This window comes from Egretta garzetta, unplaced genomic scaffold (genome assembly GCF_000687185.1).
Source record: "Egretta garzetta isolate BGI_Z169 unplaced genomic scaffold, ASM68718v1 scaffold397, whole genome shotgun sequence".
NCBI classification, from domain to species: domain Eukaryota; kingdom Metazoa; phylum Chordata; class Aves; order Pelecaniformes; family Ardeidae; genus Egretta; species Egretta garzetta.
This window is the reverse complement of record NW_009260493.1, coordinates 7,315,791-7,332,017: the sequence shown is the minus strand read 5'-3', so window position 1 is coordinate 7,332,017 and position 16,227 is coordinate 7,315,791. Positions and strand designations below refer to the sequence as shown.

The 16,227-nt window shown below is 36.5% G+C and overlaps 1 protein-coding gene across 1 annotated transcript in view; it reads right to left on the bottom strand.

The window, feature by feature from the left end:
* The window catches only part of AHI1 (Abelson helper integration site 1), a 97,468-nt gene that overhangs the window by 32,288 nt on the left and 48,953 nt on the right, over positions 1-16,227 (bottom strand).

Genomic DNA, 16,227 nt, shown 5'->3' with positions numbered 1-16,227 from the left:
AATCTTAGAACAGTCCTCCAGAAAGCTATGGAGATAGTCTGTCACTAGCCTTGAGGAGAATACTGTTTCATACCAATACATTTATCCTGTACTTAGGCACAACGAACAGGCAGAATTTGGCCCCTATTTACAAGAGGTATAATGAAGTAAAAACTATTGCATCACAAAAACAATTTAAAAAATCTAACTTTTTAATTAGAGATTAAAATCAAATACATTTAGCAGCTTACACACCCACCTAATTATTTCTGAGTAATCTTATCAAATCATCATCTTACATTTTTCTTGCAAATGTTAAGTTTCTACAGTACCATATATAAACAACGCAAGTAGTAGCACGTGCCCCAAGCATTCTTTTGAAGTAAAGAACATTTATTGAATTCATGCTAATCAGGAACGTGCTAATTTATGACAACCTCTAACGTTACATCATAATGGCATTAGATACAACTGAAAATGAGCAGGGGTTATAGTATCCAGTTGTTTCTTTCTACAATGTAGAGAACAGAAAATGACTTCTACAGCAAACACCAATAAGCCTGCACAGATATCATCAGCATTCTGAAATCAGATTGGCAATATTGTTTACAAATTCTAATTAGCAGATAAAAAAATATGTAAGGAAAATGCAGACTATGACGCATACTTTGTATTAGTAAGAGTTATTTTTCTCCTAGTGCTGCACATGTCCCGAGAAAGTCATTATTAGTTTTGCTAAGCTCACCAGGCTTATTTAAAAGCAAACAAACTAAATAAAATTTGAAAAGAAACTTATTTTGTATTATATTAAATAAAGCTTGTGGTGTTACCCTATCAAAAAATACTTCATGAAATATAGAAACTGCAGTCCCCTTTACTTCTAGATTTGGTAATATTTTTGCTTCTGCATTAACTTACCCTCCCTGAATCAGAGGAAATGGACCTCTTAAGCAGGATTTATGCTTATCTGTTTCCTAAAAATACGTAGTACAGTTAAATTCTATTTATTATTACAGTTAATTTTTATGTAATACAGTTAAATAAAAATTAACACTATCTGTAACTCTTCAAGTCAAGTATCTACTGACCTCAGGAGGTCTACTCATGTCTTTAAAAAAAACATACTTGACTAGGGATAAAAAACAAAGAATGAAAATTATGCAAGAAAGGAAACAAAGTAATTTACTTTGCATGGTTCCTCCCACAACTGAAATTCAGCAATAGCTAGCTACCCACAGTTACTTAAACCAAATTAGCCTGTTGTTCTACAAATGGAAAGTTGTAAGTAAGAAAATATGCTTAGAATACCACAAATACTTTTCAAAATCAGCCACTGACATTTTTGCAATGCAAAGTCTCCTCAGCTAAGAAAAAATAGCCAGTTACTGCATGAATTACTGAGTTTCCATATTACCCGGTAGCCTCACAATGTGAAATCAAGTCTTGACAAAAAAAAAAAAAAAAAAAAAAAAAAAAAAATCTTGTAACTGCTTGAAGAACAAATGTAGCAATTTTCTTACATTTGCATTCAAGAAAAATAGTATCGGCAACATCATATACAATATGCTGGAAAAAGTAAGTCAGCTTAATGTTTCAGGTCTTTATCATGACCAGAATAGCCAGTTGTTTGTATTTAGCCTATCTTCTTCATTAAATTGGCACTTTCAGCCAGTACTGAGTATTAATTTTGAGAAACTATTACCAGAAAATTCCATGGCAATGCCAAACAATTCATACATTATTAAACCTGAAAAATGCAGGACTATTGGCAGACACTAAATCAGAAAACCATTACATAAGAATTTGAATATGGTCTAAAAATCAAAAGAATAAGAAAAAAAGTTCACAGCAGATACAGTCGTATTTTCAGAAACAGAATCTATGTCTTTAAAATATATTCCCAAGTTTACTTTCCATTTTACAGCTCAGAAACCAGATTTGTCAGATATTTCGTGAGAACGGGAGTGCGGTGAAGCAGAACTACCACATGTGAGTTTTTGTACATGCACACTTTTGAGTTTTTCAGACAATTTACGAGCAAACTACTCTAAGAAAATTTTTTCTATGTATCAGTGATTAGAACCTGTATGAATAAGTCAGTCCTTTCTAATTAGTTTCCAACTGCATATGGAAATAAAATGGCCTGTAGCAATTTTGGTAACAAAATCTGAATACACTTCCTTGTAAATAATATATGACAAAGTGCTTCAGACTAATACTGGTATCACCTATTCCAGAGGAAAATACACTGAAAAGTTAAGTCCAACATGAAAGCAACACATTGCAGATCCAGTTGGGCACAGATTTCAGTGACGATTTTTCAGTTTCCTTCACCTACAAGGTCTGCAAAGTTTTCTACAATGCAATAGCAACCTGCTACTACTTCTACAGCAGTGGATTTTTAGAATGCTTTTTAGAAAGTATGACTATTGCTATACTCTCGGCCTTCAGCCACCATACAAGTACTCTAGCAGAAGTTACACTGATTATACAAACATGTAGACATTAAATGTTGTGCTGCTTGGAGAAAGCAAAAAAGATGACTTGGCCACTAAGGGCCGCCTTCTAGCACAGGGGACCCTGGCAGAAAGCCTGAATTATCACTTGACAAAAAGCTGAAAAGCAATCTGTTCTAGACACATTTTTCTTTGGGTCTTAGGTGGAGGATATGCAAAAAATAAGCACGGAAAGGAAACTGTTCGCAAAGACCATCATTAGGAGGCCTTTCATTTACAAAGTGGTACCTGATCTGAAGAGAGGTAAAAGACAGAAAACCAAAACAAGGAAGGTTCCTAAAGAGGGACTGTGTCCAGCTTCGAGCTAAGACCACATTTCCAGAACTCTGGATATCCTGGAGAGAAAAGACTTCTCTCCAGGGTTCAATCAGCAACCCAGATCACTGCAACTGGTTTTAGAAGAAAGTAAGACTTTACACTCTCTCAGTGTCAAGCCAGCAAGTAGAAGTTACAGTCATATCCAGTGAATTTGTATCTCATTTGTATAGGAATTTTACAACCAAGAATATTTGCACAGCAAGTCTAAAGACGGAAACAGAAATAGTAATGAAAATTAAATTCAGAATGAATATAGAAATACCATTTGACTAAATATTGTATCATGAAATGCAATTTGATTAAGTACTTAATATAGTAACATGAAAGCTTTTTTCACATCATCACACAGGCAGTGCCAAACTGATAAAAACTGCAGTATTTTAACATATAAGCTTAGTTACATCGTGCATCCCCTCTGGTTTGACTGACAGCAGCAGCTAAAATTGCTACTGACTATGCTCATACTGCATTTCCGATAACCCAAAATCCAAGCGAAAGCAGCAATTCCTAAGTTTTCATACTCCTCAGTAGAGAAAGGGGATTACTGAGGTCTGAATATTCAGGAACAGGAAATTCTTCTCCATAGTTTATTATGAAAGTAACGCATTTCTATACATTATGCATTGTGAAAGATATCTAGCTTTCTTTAAAACTGACTTAATTTCTAACTGCTACACAAACATACATTTCTTCAAAAGGCCAAACTGTACAAAACACAGAGAACAGTCTAGTAACACTCTGCAAGTTTGGAACTCTCAAAGCATATGCCTTAATAGCCCTGATCACATAAAAGCGCACAGCTGTTAAACCTTCCTACATGCTTTTTGCCTATTCACAAGTGCCAAATCATTAACTCTGGAATTGGTGATACAGACAATGCTGGACACACCTTGTTCTCTTTGCGGGATTCCTGGAACTTACCCTGAAAATGATGTGTTTTGGTAAGAAAAGCTGATTTGCAGGAAGATTCTTAATTCAAACCACAATTTCAATTGCTGAAGATCCTTTACATGTATGAATAGACAAAAAAAAAAAAAAAAAAAAAAAAAAAAAGGGAAGCATCCTTATGCTCTTTAACACAAGCAAAACAACTCTCCAATAAAGTACTGGTATCAAGGTACACATGGTGTGGTATATTATAGATGTGTATTAAGTGGGCACTGCACTCCAGATTTTCCAAATAACTAGCACAATTATCTTGCTTCTCCTGATGGTTCTGCTTTTTATGCAGAAGCAGCCAAATCTCAAGCAAATATAGTTGGGCTGAACTTATTGTTAAATTGAACTGCTGACGCAAAAGGTAAAAAGTTACCACTAGTTAATCAATATATAGTTCAAAACACAAGTTCTGAATATATTTCTAAAATGAAAAATTCCAAGAGTGTGCCTTAAAGGAGATAAATACTAACTCAGTTTTAGCTTGCACCTGGCTCACAAGAGAAGTTCTTCAACTAGCAATATGCACCACACAGAAGTTATCATAGAATTAATAGAATGTATTGGGTTGGAAGGGACCCCAAGAGATCATCTAGTCCAACCTCCCTGCAGTGAGCAGGGACACCACTAACTAGATAAGGTAGCGGTTTGTTACAGCAGATGCTCCTGAACAAGTAAAGGAGTTGACAGACCACACTGATACCTCCTCTGAACTGAGACAGCCTAAAAACCAAAACCACTTTAGGGACAAGACCATCCTTTTTTAATTAGAGATGAACTCTGCTTAAATGTGGTTATCCATAAATGAAAAATCAAAGCTGCAAGGAGTAGGAAAACATAGCCTATTTGTGATCTTCACCTGAAAACAGTAGAAAATATGTCATCTTACCAAGTGAATCTTAGCAGTTACAGGCCTTGCTAGAAAAAAAAAAAGCTAGGGGAATCACTTCTTATGCTCTACTGGTGGACAGTGACAACCACAAGTTTGGCAAAAGAATTCTCAAAATGTTTTCTGCTACTAGGTAATTTATCACACCAAAAGATGCTGAACATATATTAAGTAAGCTCCAATTTTCTGTATTTTATTCTTTGGCATATTAGCTGCAGCAGTCTGCTTCCTTTGACCAGTCAGGCTCCGAACGGATTCCAGAAAGACTTGTATCAACGTATGTCACTGCTACACCCTTCAGCTAATCTGGAAAAAACCCCCACAATCAGAGGCACCAGAAGCCAGCATAGACAGCTGAAATAGAGACACTGACCCTCTCTTCAAAACAGAAGATACTGACAGGATAGGAAAAGGGGTTGTGATATCTAGAAGCATATGGGGACACGATATGCTGGAATCAATCTTCAGATGAGATATAGTTTCAAATACTGTTACACAGTCTTGAGTAAGAGTCTTCTGCAGAAAGACTGCCTGGCCCACCAGAGCAAAGCCTGGGGTCAAGTGAGCAGGAAAGACTCTAAAGAGGTTTTTTGAATTTGCTTATTATGTGTCATTCAGATCTTTTTTCTTTGGCCAAGGAAGTAAAAACTGAAGAAACTGAGCCCTAATAGTGAGGGGAAAAGATGAGGAAGGAACCTGTGCAATCTATTCCTTCACTGGAGCATGCCATAAGGCTGCAGAAAACACTCAAATACAAGTTTTCAGTAGTAGAGTTCTAAAGCAATTCTACCATCTCATTTGAAGCCAATGAGCAATGAGTCACTGTTCCTTACAACCTCCAGTGAGCAAAAAAGCAAGCTAACAGTGAGGAGGCAGGTTCCAGTGAAGCTCTCGTTTCATCTGGATCAAAGCAGCACGTTGAGGCCAGCTCAGTAAATTATACCAAGTCACTAGGTTGGGTGACAATACATCATGGAAGTTACTACTTACCCATAGAGGCCTTCACTTCTCTATACATGCCTTCTGCTTTCTTAATGCTTTCCCAAGCCACCATCCTCTATCATTAGTTACTACAGGACCAATATGATCAGTATCAAGCTACATTGGTACAACAGTCTACCGCAGAGCATAATATGGACCACAGATACTCAAAGTTAATTTAAAAGGTGTTGTATCAGTAGAATGAATCATGCGACAGAAGCTTGCTGTCATTGAACTCGGTGCTTCAGCAATGAGGGTAACAACAGTTACATATTGAATCCACAGAAGTTTAGTTGTTTCCCACAGATAAAAATCTATCTACAGAATTAGCAAAGGGCTTTTAAAGTAGTTGAAAAAGTATGTATGTATACCAAAAAACAATGGATAGCATACCTTAAAAATACATGGGTGTTTGGGGTTTTTTTTAAGGTACTTGGTTTTTGCTCCTTTTTCAAAACCAGGAATGAAGTCAAAGGACCTAGGTCTCCTCCTGGGAGAGGGAGATGCCTTCCTCCTGTGCACCATGGCTACTACTGGGTCTTTTGCATAGTCCTCCCAGCTCCTCTGGAAATGATAGGAACAGAAGGATTGGAGCAACACAAGGAAGGATCAATTTCCTCATCTTATTCACTTATGCCGATTGCTGTACAGACAGCATCCTTGTTGACCTGAACTTTCTGCTGAACAGGGAATTGATACTTTACTGCACAGCTCTTGGGCCAAAGAACTGTTTCCAACTCTGAAACCATCTAGAATTCCATTTAAGCATGCACTTTGTCAATACTTGCTGTCTTGTGGCTCAATAGCTCAAAAAAAATACAGATGAGCTCTATTTGAAAGCACAGACAAGCTCAGACTGAAAACAGTTAACAGGACCTTTCTACTTTGGAATTAATTAGATTTGGTTGTTTTAGTATTCACATAATTGAGAAAGTAAGGGCATACTCAGGCCAAATCACTTTTGGCAGAGTCTTTCCACAGTACTACGTCACACCCTGATTTTGCAATCTATAGCCACTGCTGCCAAACAGAGAGTAATGCTTCATTTAATCCACACCCTTGTATAATTTGGCTGAGAGTACTTCCTTTAGCCTAAAGGCACAGCAGTAATTACCCTAACATACACCAATTTCAAGTAAATATAAATGGTGTTCTTTTGATAAAGTTTTTGGAATCTTCAAAGACTGCTGTTATTGTGCTCTGTATTTAGTGTCATTTTTAGTGAAATATTTTAATTAACTTGCCTAGAAGAAACATGAAAAAGAACATATAGTAAAGGAACATGTGTATCTTTGATCTCAGTATAAACAATTCTAGCAAGTTTAACTAGAAAATACAAACTCTTTGACATTTATAACATCTTATCAATCAGATAGAGGAAACTGGATAATCAACCTTTTAAACCCAAAGAACTAGATTGTCATTAATGTTAATGGCTTTGTCTCTATGTCTTTACAATTCTGTTGGAACATTTTTGTGGTTAGATGAATCTATTTATACACCTTTTATTTTCAGATAAAAAAAGATCATTTTTACTATTCATTTTATAAATGTAAACACTCAGCTCTTCTACCTTAAAACAAGGTCCTGTATTTGTGCCTTGAGCCAAAACTCTTGACACTGGCAACTGATGTTGGTGGCACAGCAGGGCCGCAGAGCTCTGAGGAAGTGCTTTCCCCTGTGGAACGCCTGACCCACCTGCAAGCCACAGTGAGGGCACAGCTGTGTCCCAGTACTCTTAATTTTTATTTACCACCAAAGTCAGCTGCAAGGTGGAACATCCCAGAGATGGCCCTAGTGACTGAGCAAGGAGGAGTAAGATCAGGGAAGTGCATGCAAAAGGTCGCCGGCAGGTGACAACTGAGCCTTTGTAATCTATTTGCACTGAAGAAACTGAGACACAGTTTCTTCAAAATGTAAACGTTATAGCAAAATAGCTTAGAAAAGAACCAGAAAGGCATAAAAAAAAAAAAAAAAACCACTTATGATGGATGTTTCTATTGTTTTAAAAGAAAATTAACTTTCAGAAAAATATTTAAGTTGAATTTTTCAGTTCTTCCATTCTGCTATGAGCAAAGAATAAGTTTTATTTTCTTTCTCCCTTCTCTCTTGTACTTTTCCCCTAAGTAAAAGTGAGATATATAAATATCTTAAAATGAATGATCATTTTCCCCAGGGGAGTTCCCATTCGAATTAGCACACAGGCATATATTAAAAAAAAAAAAAAACCCACATTTTTGACCTAATAGTCTTTTGCTTTGGGTAAAAATATTTTTACTCCGCTTCAGTGTAGTTAAGTCAGTTCACACTTGCCAAAGAGCTGATCTGTGGTGTTTAGCTTGCACTTTATCTCTACTCAGTTCTCTTACCCTCTTTTGAAAAATGAAGAGAAAATCTGGTAATTGGATCTAAAACTTAATCTGTTATTATAATTTCTCTGTGACTATGCAGTGCTTTATAGTTAAAGCCTTTTCATGAATGTAAAGGTATTGTCTTTGGTTAATAAGAGAAAATAAAAAACCAGAATATACTCAAAAAAACAGGGATTAAAATAAGCCAAGTTTATTCACTTGAAAAGTGTTAGTTTTCTGCACTTCCTCAACAGTTTTCAAATGTTACTGTTAGCCTCACCATGCCCCAGTTTGGATGTTTAAGTGATTCAGTTTCCAAAAAGAAAGAAAACATACATACTTGATACAATCAAAGAGTTAGCACTCAATTGCTTCTAAAAAGTACAGCAAAATATGAGAATTCTTCAAAGTTGCAATTAAATACTCATTATAATAACAAAAAGCAATTCATATTTCTACATTTAGGGATGCAAAAAACCCATAAGCATCTAAAAAATATTCCATTTTTTAGAACCACTGTCCCATTAGAATAATTAAATGAAAAGGCCACACTTAAAAATTCCACCCCCATGAAAATAGAAGAATTCTCTTGAAAAATTTTAAAAGGTTACATTTCTGAAAAATGTGTCAGGCAGGATCAGTTCTTCAAACACATGACAGAGCAGGAAAACAGCAAATTGCTTAAAAACATAGAAACATAACTGAGAAGTGAGACACAAGTATCGAGCACCTATTTCTTTCATTTTAATACATACCCCACATGACATAATCTACTATAAGTAGACTGTAGCTTGCAGGAAACTAGCCATTCTGCAAACATTTCTTCTCATGTATTCTTAGACCACTTTCTATTTTGGCAGCACCTCTACAGGACATATGAATAGTGTTCTGTATTTCTATGCAGTTTAAGACTTAAGGACAACTGGTAGTAGACTACTAATCAAAGACATTTCTCCTACTGGAGCACCTGACTATCCTGTAGTGAACAGGAAACTTGCATGTTGCCCTCTGTAGTGGTAAGGATAAACAGGAAAAGATAAACATATCAAGCCACCAGGCAAAAAACTACTAAAACCCTTTTGCACAGGCCTCGCAATGTCACTTTATTATTTTCTTAATCAATACCACAAAAAAAAAAAAAAAAAAAAGCACCCATCAGACTCACCAATACTAACGAAATCACTTTCAACTAATAGTGTGGGCACTGAACCACTTTTAGGCATTTATTTGGTACTCTTCACCACAATATACCCCTGGCCCCTATTTTAAGAAGATGTGAGGCTAAAAAGAAGTATCTCAAAGTGACTTAGGCATTATGGCAAATTGCTACACCATTTCCATAGCTCTGATCTGTGCAGCCCTGCAGGCTTAATTGCTTTCCCCATCACAGCAAATCTAAATGAAGCTGTTGGGTGAGCTAATGAGGCAATACACATTACAGTTTAACAGGGAACAGATATACCCAGATTCTTTCAAGACAAAATTGAGGATTCTTTTCTTATGTTGATATTCTCCACAAGAAGTCTTTTACACACACTCAAGCTATTACTCTTAAAAAATAAATGGGAAGACATTTCATTCCGACTTTAAAATTTGATAAAATACAGCATTTACTTTTTTTTGATCCTAACATACTACTGTATGTATTCTGTGTGCCATTCCATTGCCTGCATGGATTGGAGCCCGGTAAACAGATTTCTCCAAGTGGTGCTCCTGCTGTCACTCCCACTAGTCAAAATGGTCCCTCAAGGTCAGCATTATCTAACTTCAGCCCAGCAGTGGGGGAAAGCCGGCAATGCTGCTGGCTGTACCGCATGCTTTCTCCTAGTCATCTTCTGTCTGTCAATCAGTTCTTTCAGTCCTCTTTGAAAACGCCACCAACCTGGATCCAAACATAGCCAGAGATACACTACAAATACTGCATTTCATGTTATACTTGGACTATGTAGTACACATACACGCAACCTTCAATTTATATATGCTCTGTCATTTTTAGTATCTCTACAGTCTCTTCAGGATATTTTATTATTGTTCATCTCAAATTAGAAAACTAGGATATTGTAATAGTAAAACTGAATTCAGTCATTCATTTGATACATTTTCAGTGGTAGTTTGCATGAGTCTCTTTTTCCCCTAACAGATGTGAAAAGAATAAGGCCACATTGAACTAGCTTTCTACACACATTCCTCCTTGAGTGGCACAAAATTATGTCAGAAGCAAGATAAATACCCCCAAAAAACCAACCAACCAACACCATTAAAGTCCTCCAGGACTGTGGTAGAAATGAAGATAGATGTTACAGAGCTGGGGAGAAAGTATGAAATGTTGAAAAAAGGTAATCAATGATACCAACATATATATGAGGCTTTAACTTCTCACACTGTTTCTGCAGTACCTCTGCAAAAATGTGAGTGATGTAGTTCCTTTTTCCTCTTCTAAAAGAACAAGGATCAAAATAGTATTTTAAGAGCATTTAGTTGATGCATAAATATTTTTGGTATCTTTGATGCAGAAACTTATTTCAGTGTTCTTGAGACTGAAAAAATAAGTTTTAAATACTCTATCAAATATAACTGAGGACTTAAATGCAGAGTCAGTTTTGTTAATATCTTCAGAGAGCGAGAAGAGGGCTTTGAAGCTTTCACTTTATATAGGTGGAAAACACCTTTGACTGTCAGTTGTGTTAACGGAGAGAAAATTTCTAATTGTTCTCAACCCTGCCAAAGCGTTGTGTTTTTTGTTTTTGAGATTTTTTTAAAGATACAAGAACCATCACGTTTCTAGCACATACGTAATTAATTTTTAAGAGCAAGTTTAATTAACTGGTTTTATTGAAGTCAAAATTTTAGTGAAAATATCTGTGTAGTATTTATAGTCGAGCTTCAAATCTCCCACATAATTAACAGTTAGGGTCACTGCTAATTACAATTACTTGAAACCTAAAACTTATTTTAGAAAACATGCCCTGAACACAGTGGGAGTTACTGAAGAGTCACTGCTGAATAAAGCTTAAAAACGTGGGCCATTTCTTTCATGGCATGCACAGATCTGCAAAACAGTGCCTGAGAGTATAGGAAGGTGACTTCACTGTCCAAAGATGCTCACAATCTTTAAGAGGGAAGGCAAACAAAACCAGAGGGGATTTTAATGTCTCTCAGAGAATGGGTAATTGCAAGCTGGAGCTTTTGCTACTTCCTTATTTGTTTAAAAAATAACAGCTACGAAATGGGTTATCCTGGAAGAGGTACAATGATGAGAACATGACAAGGAGAAGACAGGAATGTCTAAAACAAAGTCCTGCATAATGCTACAGTGCAGTGCTGCAGAGTAGCACCACAGGATGGGTACGATAAAATTAGTACTGAAGCATGAGTATAAGCAGAGCTATCGTCTTACACAAATTTTCTTATTACTGGAAGCAAAAAAAAGAAAAAAAAAGTTCAGCAGCTTAAACATTACATACTTTTTGGGACAGATTCCCTAAACAATAATCAAGTAAGAATAAAGTAATCTGCTATATATATAACATGGAGAAATTTGATCAGAGTGAAAAACAGGACCAGCCATAAGACTTCATGAATCCAAATTACAAAGGCAAAACTCAAAGGGGGATGACTTTCTCCAGACACACATCTAGCAAACTTTTCAAATGACTGAAATAGCGATCAGCACAGCTTTACTGAGGCAGACACAAAATAACCCCTGATGTGGCAAAATGAGTTATGTTCTTAATGAAAAATTCCAACTGGCAGGCTATCAGGATGGACAGTAACAAAACCTAAGCTTAGTGCCTTCCTCTCAAATTTAACACAATACACATTTTCTTAAATTTAAATTAGTTGTTAAATTTTAAGAAATCTCGCTCACATCTTATGTGTTTTATACATAACACATAAGAAACAAGTTAATCCATGACTTGTATCTGCTTTGTGGTACTTATTTTGTTAATTACTATTTGTCAAAATTTATTCCTTTTTGCTAGTAATTCTAACCATACTCTTGACAAAACTTTACGTGTACCTCTTTGGGATGGGAAAGCAGCGTATGTCATTACCCTTGAATTTAGCAAGAGATTCAACACTGTATCCCGTAACATTCTTACAGACAAACTGAAGAAGCATAGACTGTGCAAGCAGACAGTGCAGTGACCTGGATATTGGCTGAGCTGCAGGGACCAGAGGTTTGTAACCACTCGCATGAAATCGATCTGGAGACCCGTCACTAGTGGCGCATTCCAGGGGTTGATACTAGGGCCCACACTGTTTAACATCTCCATTAATGACCTGGATGATGGGGCTGAGTGCACCCTCAGCAAGTTTGCAGATGATAAAACTGGGAGGAGTGGCTAATACACCAGAGATGTGCTGCCATTCAGAGGGACCTTGACAGACTGCAGAGAGGCTGCAGGGCCAACAAGAACCTCACAAAGTTCAACAAAGGGAAATGCAAAGTCCTGCATTAGTGGAGGAATAATCCCATGCACCAATGCAGACTGAAATACACAAAATACTGTTTAAACCTAAGAAAAAAAACCCTTTACTGTGAGAATAGTCAAACATTGTAATAGGCTGTCCAGAGGTGTTGTGGAGTCTCCATCCTTAGAGATATTCAAAGCCCAACTGGACACAGTCCTGAGCACCCTGATCTAGGTGAACCTGCTTTGAGCAGGAGGGTTGGGCTGCACAGTCTCCAGAGATGCCTTCCCACCTTGATGACACCGTGATCTTGTCTTTATTCATCTCCCATAGAGAACATTCTGTGCTTGAGAAAGGTGCTGAAGCTCTCTATTTGATGATTACACAACAAATTATTTAATTTGGAACAAAGTAAGTTAGGATGACTAAGCATCACATGTAGAACTCAAGATCAGGGATAAAAAAAGCCATAAATGAACAAACTCTTTACGGAGACAAGGAAGGATCTGATAGAGATATATTAGTTTACAATTCAAAGTTATAGCAGCTGAGCATACAGAAAATCAATCACTTGCAGATTGTTTCACTCTATATAGAGTCACTTCATAAAGATAACTGTTCACCTTTTTAAAAAATTAATTAATCAGAAAGGGGTGCTCAATGTAAGTCTCAAACATTATAGAACAGAGAGAAGACTGAAATAAGAAGAGACACCTTTGCTATCACACTACAAAATATTCAAGGACGCATGAACCCAAGTGGTTTCCAAGTAACTCGAGTTTGCTTTCACAGAACAGCATTGCTGAGGGAAGAGGCTATATTAGAAAGATAAATGGCACTGAACCACATTTTCACTGCTTCATGAATTTTTCCTTTACATAAAATATTTACAAATTTACATTTCTTACTGTTTGACTGGAGTGTTGTGAGAGCTGTGGACACAGGCTCTTTAGGAAGGACTAACAGGGAAGAAAAGAATGGAGAGTGCTGTAGGGAAGGGAGGAGAGGCTTCCATGCACAGAGCTATGGAGCAGGTGACAGGTTTGTCAAGAGCATATGGGCCAAAATTGGAAGAGAGGCCAAAAATGTGGACATTGTGGGGGGCACCTGCTACAGACTGCCTTGTTAAGAAGAGGAAGCGGAAAAACCCTTCTTTAAACAGAGCAAGAAGTCTCACAGTCACAGGCCCTGACTCTCATGGAAGTTTTTAACCACCTCAGTGCCAGCTCAAGAGACAAAAATCCACATGCTAGAAGCAATTCAGACTTCTGGAATGCACTGGGGACACCTTTTTGATGCAGATGCTGGACAGGTTGTCTAGGAGGGCTGCACCCCTGAGCACACTGGGAGACAAAGGCAGTCCTGCCTCAGTGACCGTGAGGTAACTGATCTTGAGGGAAGTGAGGAAGGTAAATAAGCAGAACGTAGACTGGGGCTTCATGAAAGCCTATATACATGTGAAAGTATGCACTTGAAGAAAAGCCAAAACATACTATGTTTAAGAGTATACAGAACCCATCTGTTAAAATGAACAGGCATGTTTAAAAGGCATAGTAGTGAATATTACTTTTATTTGAAGCATTACAAAATCACTTACAGCTATTTCTGCAAATGTATCTGGATACAAAAAGATTTAAAAGTCAGGAATGATCTGCAGTATTACTGCTACTGCCCATAAATCACAAAGGTGATACCCTGTTTTTCCACTATTTCTACCTAATGCAAGACCTAGATAATTAAATTGTCTTATAAAGGAAGGTGATGCATGAATCGAGGCTACTACACTGTCCATATCACGAGACATCATCTACAACCTTATCAAGTTAAAACAGCATGCACATACACATACAGTTAAAAAGATTTCTAGCAGAGCTTTACACCTGCTGCCTTTAGGGACTTCACTGTAATGGGAATTCTGCATTTTGCTTTAAGAAGCACTAAATACAGAGCAAAAGGTGACTGGAAAGCGTGAGAATGAGAAGACCGAATAACTGCCAACATAACTCTCAGGAATAGGTAACCATCTGCCGGACAAAAATGAGGGATCTCTGTATCACAGGCAGTTGTTAATGATGCAACATCCCAATAACATGAATACAGATAAGCATATATAGCGTACATGAAATCAACACAGAAAAAAAAAGGTTCTGTGCTTTCAGCACAGTACACAAACAAATAGATCTTTTTAAGCACAGATTTTCTGTTATTGACAAGTAAGGTTAAGCTGGCAGTTAGGAAGAAGATTTCTGCAGCTATTTCATTCTCATATGTTTCACTGAAAACAACTCTATCTCAGTAGAACAACTTGGAGGTCTCCAAAATGACAAAAAAGTAATTTAGAATTCTAAAAGATTTTCTTATAGGAAAATCTATTTCAATTGTGGTCCACTACAATTTTTATGGTCTTTTTCCCCTAAAAATCTTAATTTTCTCATTGCTTTCATTGACTGTTGAAAGACCATTAAAAATGTACCTGTTTTTTACTATACTTCCCTTGCATAAATAATATCCCGTACATGAGGATCATCTTGAAGAATTAGTCAGTTTTGGGAACAACTACATAGGGAGTGCACATGAACAGCTATAACATCTCTTTCTGCTCATGCTATTTAACAAGTCTCCATCAACACACTTATCTGTGCTTCTGCATAAAGTAAAATCCAAGACAATAAAATGCACTGGTTTGAGCAATATTAAATATAGCCATTTAAAACAATTTGAAGTATATGTTAATGTTCTTTAAAGGGTTAGTCCACCTATTTTAAGTATTCACAATGTGTAGGACAGCATATGTATTCTACTGTTTCTGAAAGATTTACACACTCTGGAAACAATAAGCATCTGCTGTGCAATAAGTGAATGTTATTATGGCTCTAAGCACTTTTGTTGAGGTAGAAAAATGGAAATACAGAAGTTAATTGGTGTATGGCAATTCACATTGTAAATTGGTGACTAAGAGCAATTCTGAGACTACTGATCAATCTTTTAGACCATGCTAAGGACTCGTTCCCCTGCCATTCAGAAAAACTAATCGTAACTTGATTTGTGAAGAAAGTTGCCTTAGAAGATAATTATACAGAGTTATAGAGACTATTCCTACCTTTACCATCTATATTTTCAATCTCTACTACCTGTTTTTAGTTCATTACATATTCCACCCTCCCCCATGACTTCTTTTTACTCTTCTCAAGGATACAAACAAAACCACTTTGAAACTAAGGTTCCAATTTTCTGTCTTATTTTATAGGTGCCCCAAAAAGACAGAAAAGCATGAAATTATCAGTTTTATTATTAAATATTATCATTATCAATACAACAGATATTATTAGCAAAATAAGTACCAGAAAAACGCATAATTTCATTGCTTACCTTTTTCTCAAAATCTTTGAATACAAAATGTCTTTAGAAACAAGCCCCTAATAATAGATTAAACATAACTGCAAATAGACTACCGAGCACTATAGTTCTTAAGTAAACTGCTTTTCTTATTACTGTTTTCTTATATCAATACATATACCCTTAAAAATATGATCTTACTGTTTTTCAGTGTCTGTGGTGAAGATACTTCAGTAAGTATTAAAATATTATCAAAATATTAAATTAAGAAAAGCTGGCAATCTCATACTGTTCTAGGAACTGATAGCACCAACTGTACAGCTTAAAGAAAAAAGCATTACGTGGGAACATATATCAGTATTAGACTGTATCACACTGCACTTTATAAACAATATCACATATAACAACCAGGACACTCCATGAAAGAGCTGCACAGCAAAATTTATAAAGGCAGAAAAAAAATCCTCATGGAAGTTATTACCCATTCCTTACAGAGAGTGAAGAA